The following is a 6,374-nucleotide window of genomic DNA, read 5'->3' on the forward strand; positions in this document are numbered from 1 at the left end:
TTTTTCTTGGTCATCTAAGCATCTTCGGCCGTGAATACTTTTCGTCAAGATAACGTTTTCCACACTTTGCTTCTAACATCCTCGGGGAAGCTGTAATTGAGAGTAAAGTAATAGTTATAGACTAGACAGAATTTTCAGAGGGTCTCACAGAACCCAGTGTGGTTAACTGTCCAGAGAAGTGACTTTGGGGTTATTATTTGGAAAACACTTGATAATTTCCTGCCTCTTAGATGATGTCTTTCTATAAAGGAGCCTGGTGAAGCCGTTTTTTTCACTTTCTACGAGCTAATTTTGAAGCAAGCATTTTAAAGATGTCTAAAAATGAAATGCAAGGCTTTTGAGGAGATTTATGATAAACTATAAGGAATGTGCGTATGAATATGTTTTTATCAGCCCTAAAGCTGGTAATTCATCAGCATCAATAGAAGTTTCTTCCTTTTCAAAATTCTGAAGTGACCACAGAATTTTGCTAAACACGCCTTTAAGCTAAACACTTGATGTAGATTTTATATATCTATTTGGAAGTGTATTCATGTAAAACTAAAAATGAACTGTGACAAAACAGTGAAAAATAATCGATGCTCCCATCCCTACCATTTTAACTACTCCAGTTCTGGAGGCAGTCATTTAGCATTTTCTCAGTAGCTTTCCCAAAACATTTATAAATATATTTTATTTTATTTTTTATTTTGTTGTCTTTTTAGGGCTGCACCCGCAGCATATGGAGGTTCCCAGGCTAGGGGTCAAATCAGAGCCACAGCAATGCCAGATCCAAGCTGCATCTGCCACCTACACCACAGCTCATGGCAATGCTGGATCCTTAACCCACTGAGCAAGGCGGAGGATCAAACCTGCATCCTCATGGATACTAGTCAGATTCACATCTGCTGAGCCACAGGGGAACTCCCTAAATATATCTTAAAGTCCAGTTATACATATTTTTTACACAAGTGATCACATACTATATATACTATTAAGTTCCTTCCTTTTCTCAATCAAAATATCTGGATATGTTTCCATATTAACACTGAAAGAACTGCCTCACTCTTCTACGAGCAGTATAATATTCTATTTTATGTAAATAGCATATATATTTTTTTTTAACAAATCCCCTACAGGTGGACATTAAGGTTGTTGTCAAGTCTTTACTAAATTACAAACTAAGCTGCAACTAGTAATCATAAGAAGAACAACTATACCTATAAATCCTTAGATTGCAATGTTTAGGTCAAAAGGTATTTTCCATTTGAATGGATATTGCCAAATTAACCTCCACAGATGTGCCAATTTAATTTGCTTTTTTCATATTCTGTCTAGGAAGATTTACAAGGCTGTACTGGAACAGAGTGAAGGTGGAGAGTGACAATAAGATTACCATTTTACACAACAATTAAAGTATTAAAACATTGAAGATATTTCCCAAATGTTACAAGGAGGCTCCTTTACTTATTTTGTAGTAAATGTTATTTGACCAAAAGATAACATACTTTTTGTTCCATAAAGGATCACGATAATTTTTCAATGTAAAATGAAACCTTACTTTAAAACCAAAACGGGGGCAGGGTGGGGGGCAGGTTCTGGGGTTGGAAAACGGAGACTTTTCTTTGCCATTATTCTGCAATTAAGAATTTCCTGGAGTTTCTGCTGTGGTGCACTGGAATCAGTGGTATCTCTGTAGCCCTGGGATGCAGGTTGGGGTGGGTTTTGTTGTTTTTTGTGTTTTTTTTTTTTTGAACTTTTTAGGGCCTCACCCGTGGCATATGGAGGTTCCCAGGCTAGGGGTCTAATGGGAGTTGTAGCTGCTGGCCTACATCACAGCCACAGCCACAGCAATGAGGGATCCAAGCCACATCTGCAACCTATGCTACAGCTCATGGCAACACCGGATCCTTAACCCACTGTGCAAGGCCAGGGATCGAACTGATGTCCTCATGGATCCTGGTCAGTTTCGTTAACTGCTGAGCCAAACTCCTGGGATACAGGTTTGATCCTAGTGCAGCAAGGTGGGTTAAGGATCTGGGGTTGCAACTGTGGCTTGGATCTGATCCCTGGTCCAGGCAAAATGAAGTTTCTGTCTTCATGTTCTAGAACAGCATGAATCAACTACACAGAAAATAGCAACCATAAAACATTGAGAGAAAAAAAAATCTCAAAAGTATGACTACTTTATTAACACGCAATATCCAGATTATTCAGAATATATTATTAGAGCAGCAATTATTTTTATTTTTATTATTTGTCTTTTTAGGGCCACACCAGCATATGGAGGTTCCCAGGCAAGGGGTCAAATTGGAGCTACAGCCACCAGCCTACGCCAGAGCCACAGCAACTCGGGGTCTGAGCTGTGTTTGGAACCTACACCACAGCTCACGGCAACACTGGATCCTTAACCCACTGATCGAGGTCAGAGATCAAACCCAAGTTCTCGTGGATACTAGTTGGGTTCGTTAACCACTGAGCCACAACAGGAACTGCTAGAGCAGCAATTCTTAGTAGAGTTCTAGGGTGTTTTCAAGTCAGATTTTTGTGGAGGTATAATTTACGCACAAAAAATATGTATATATAAATCACTTTGCTGTATACCTGAGACTAACACAGCATTGTAAATCAACTCTACTTCAGTAAAAAATTAAACAATGAAATTTACATACATTCAAATTCATCCTTTTTAATAAATGGTTCTATGAGTTCTGATAAATGCATACAACTGTGTAACCACCACCACAATCAAGATACAGAACATTTCCATGATTCCCAAATATTCTCTCCTATTCCTTTGTACGAACCCCTCACCTCATCCTCAGGTCCTGGCAACCACTGATGCTTTCTGTCCCAATACTTTCACCTTTTTCAGAATATCACATAAATGGAATTGTACAGATGTAGCCTTTTGAATCTGGCCTCCTTCACTTAGCCTAATGCCTTTGAGACTCAAATATTTTTGTTCCATGTATCAGGAATTTATTCCTATTTATTGCGGAGTAGTACTCTTCTCCTATAACATATTTGTTTAGTCATTCATCAGTTGAAGGGCATTTGGGTTGTTTCCAGTTTTTAATGATAATGAATAAAACTTATATGAACATTCATGAACAAGGTTTTATTCAGGTTTTAAAATGATTTTGTGAAAGTCACATCAAGACATAGGAAGTACTAAATTGTAAATGTATCTAATAAATATTACTCTGTTATTTTAGAAACTCAGATCGAACATTTATTTTTTTTTGAATTTTTTTATTATAGTTGATTTACAGTGTTCTGTCAATTTCTGCTGCACAGCAAAGTGACCCAACCATACCTCCATATACATTTTTTTTTCACATAATCCTCCATTAGAGATCGAACATTTATTAACACCTACTATATAACAGGTACTATTCTAGGCACATGGAGAAAACAATTGTCAAATGCTGGATCCCCCAAAATACCACCAAAATAATGTGTTGATAAGGCAAAACTGAGTTTCTTACTTACTGATAAAGGAGACCAGAACCTTGATGGTTTCCATAGTATTTCCCAGGGGAATTGGTGGGGGGGGGGATTTATAAGGTTTGGGGATATGGTGTCGGGGGGTTTTTCAGTTTAAGGAGCTTGATTAGGATTGGGTAAGAATCATGGTATAATAAGTTAGTGGATATGCAAGGTAAAGTTTTTAAAGAGTCTTGGAGAATGTATTAGTTTTTATTGTTGCTGTAACAAATTGCCCCAAAATTAGGGGCTTAACATATTTATCATTTTACAATTTTATATCTCAGAAGCATGACACAGGATTACCTGTGTTAAAATCAAGGTGCTGGCAAGACTGTCCTTTCCAGAGGCTCTAGGGGAGAACCATTTGCCTTGACTTTTTCAGCTTCTAAATGCTGCTCACTCAACTTGGCTTGTGTCCCCTTCATCCATCTTCGTAGTCTGCAAAAACCGGTTGACTTCTTTTTAAATCACCTTTTGTTTTGCCTCTCTCTTCTATTTTTGAGAGCCCTTGTGATTATCATGGGCCAATCAGATAATTTAGGGTAATCTCCCTATTTTAAGGCCAACTGAGTTAGTAACTTTTATTTATTTATTTATTTTTTGTCTTTTTAGCGCTGCACCCACAGCACATGGAGGTCCCCATGTTAGGGGTCCAATTGGAGCTGTAGCCGACAACCTACATCACAGCCACAGCAACTCAGGATCTAAGCCACATCTGCGACCTACACCACAGCTCACAGCAATGCTGAATCCTTAACCCACTGAGTGAGGCCAGGGATCGAACCCAAGTCCTCATGGATGCTAGTTGTGTTTATTAACTGCTGAGCTGTCGGGAACTCCCTGAGTTAGTAACTTTAATTCCATCCACCGCCTTAATTCCACTTTGCATGTAACACAGCATATTCAAAGGTTTCAGGGAGTAGTTCATAAACATCTTTGAGGAGCTATTTTTCTGTTTTCCACAGAACATGAACTGCTTTTTTTTTTTGGCTTTTTAGGGCCGCACTCATGGCATATGGAATTTCCTAGGCTAGGGGTCAAATCGGAGTAGTAGCTGCCGGCCTACCCCAGAGCCACAGCAGTGCCAGACCCATGTTGTGTCTGCAACCTACACCACAGCTCACAGCAACGCTGGATCCTTAACCCACTGAGTGAAGCCAGGGATCGAACCCGCATCCTCATAGATACCAGTCAGATTCATTATTGCCAAGCCATGACGGGAACTCCATAAAGTGTCATTTAGAGTCATCTATTGACAATTTGAGCAGATCAACGTTCATTTAAATGGGACTTCAAGCAGTTTCAGAAATGAAAAATTGCAATTTTTCTATTCCTGATCAAATGTTCCTGGAATAGCATTTATGTTGAAGATGATAATGAAACACTGAATTATGTTAATGATCACAGTAACCCATGTGGATAGAGACCATGTCAATTCTCAGTGTCTCACTTTGCAGCCATTGTTTAGCCCACGTTGGAGAATATGAACATTTGTGGCCATGACAAGCCAAATCTTCACCCTTACTTGGGATGTCATGATTATGAATTAAATTTCTAGGAATGATTTTTTCCATTTAGGCAAGTACCGAGTTTTCCCATTCTTAATCCTCCTGAGGAACTCTGGGGAAAACTGGACAACATGTATCTCGGTTCTAGCATCTGAGGGGCAAGGGAGCTGGAGTATTACATAACTACTCCTATTGATCCCTGTTGAGGGCTGCTCCTGGGGATGCTCACTCTCCAGCAGCTCCAGCCTGTTACATGTCAGTAGCACAAACTACAGCAGCCAGAGAAGGTTTTTGGGCAAATAATATCAGGAACATCTGCACAAGTATATTACACCAATATTCCTAAAGTGGTTGAGAGAAGAGACATGGGCAGGGCATAAACATTATCTGCTTCAACAATAATTAATCTACATGCTATGTGGCAGGTACAATGCTGAGCACTTCAGATGCATTATTTAATCTTTTTCACCTTTTCCTCTCTGTTTTGCCTTCTGTCACCATGCCACTGAACCACGCATCAAGATCACCAACAATTCCCACACTGCCAGCTCCAAAAGCTGAATCTTTGTTTTTACCTTGGTAGTGTTTAACACAGGTGAACAATTTTCCCTTTTTTTTTTTTTGTCTTTTTGCCTTTTCTGGGGCCGCTCCTTCGGCATATGGAGGTTCCCAGGCTAGGGGTCGAATCAGAACTGTAGCCACCGGCCTACGCCAGAGCCACAGCAACGCGGGATCCGAGCCGCGTCTGCAACCTTCACCACAGCTCACAGCAACGCCGGATCATTAACCCACTGAGCAAGGCCAGGGATCGAACCCGAAACCTCATGGTTCCTAGTCGGATTCGTTAACCACTGAGCCACGTCGGGAACTCCAGTTTTCTCTTTTTTGAAACGCTTTCTTCTCTTGCTTTTTGAGATGCTGCTTTTCAGTCTCATCTGCAGGAGATCCTTTCCCTTTCCCTGACTTCTCAACAGAGGTGTCCCAAAATTTGATCTTTAGGTCTTTTCTCTCTCATTCTCTCTGGAATTAGCCTTTTTTTCCCCCCCTGTAAAGACCAGATAGGAAATACTTTAGAATTTCCAGGCCAAGTGGAAAAATGAGGGATTTTGTGGAGGTACACAATAACAGATATAAATGTTTTCCCATAATTTTTTCATGAAATGCAAAATATAGTAATTAAGCTTTGTAATTCAATTCTACTAATGAGGATAATAAATTTTCTTTTGGGACAGCGAGTGGAGATAACATTTCACTTAACTGGGAATCAAAGTTAATATTTCCCATCATCAAATGGGATTTCAGATATTCTTCTGTTAATGCTTACCTGAAATAAAGTTTTATGTATTTCATTTTTGAAAACATCTATCACATGGATAGGTACTGCCAAATATTGAA

This window comes from Sus scrofa, chromosome 2 (assembly GCF_054392235.1).
Source record: "Sus scrofa isolate SSC_HxYL_T2T_F1_AM1 chromosome 2, Sscrofa_HxYL_maternal_Yorkshire_Landrace_v2.0, whole genome shotgun sequence".
Lineage (NCBI taxonomy): Eukaryota > Metazoa > Chordata > Mammalia > Artiodactyla > Suidae > Sus > Sus scrofa.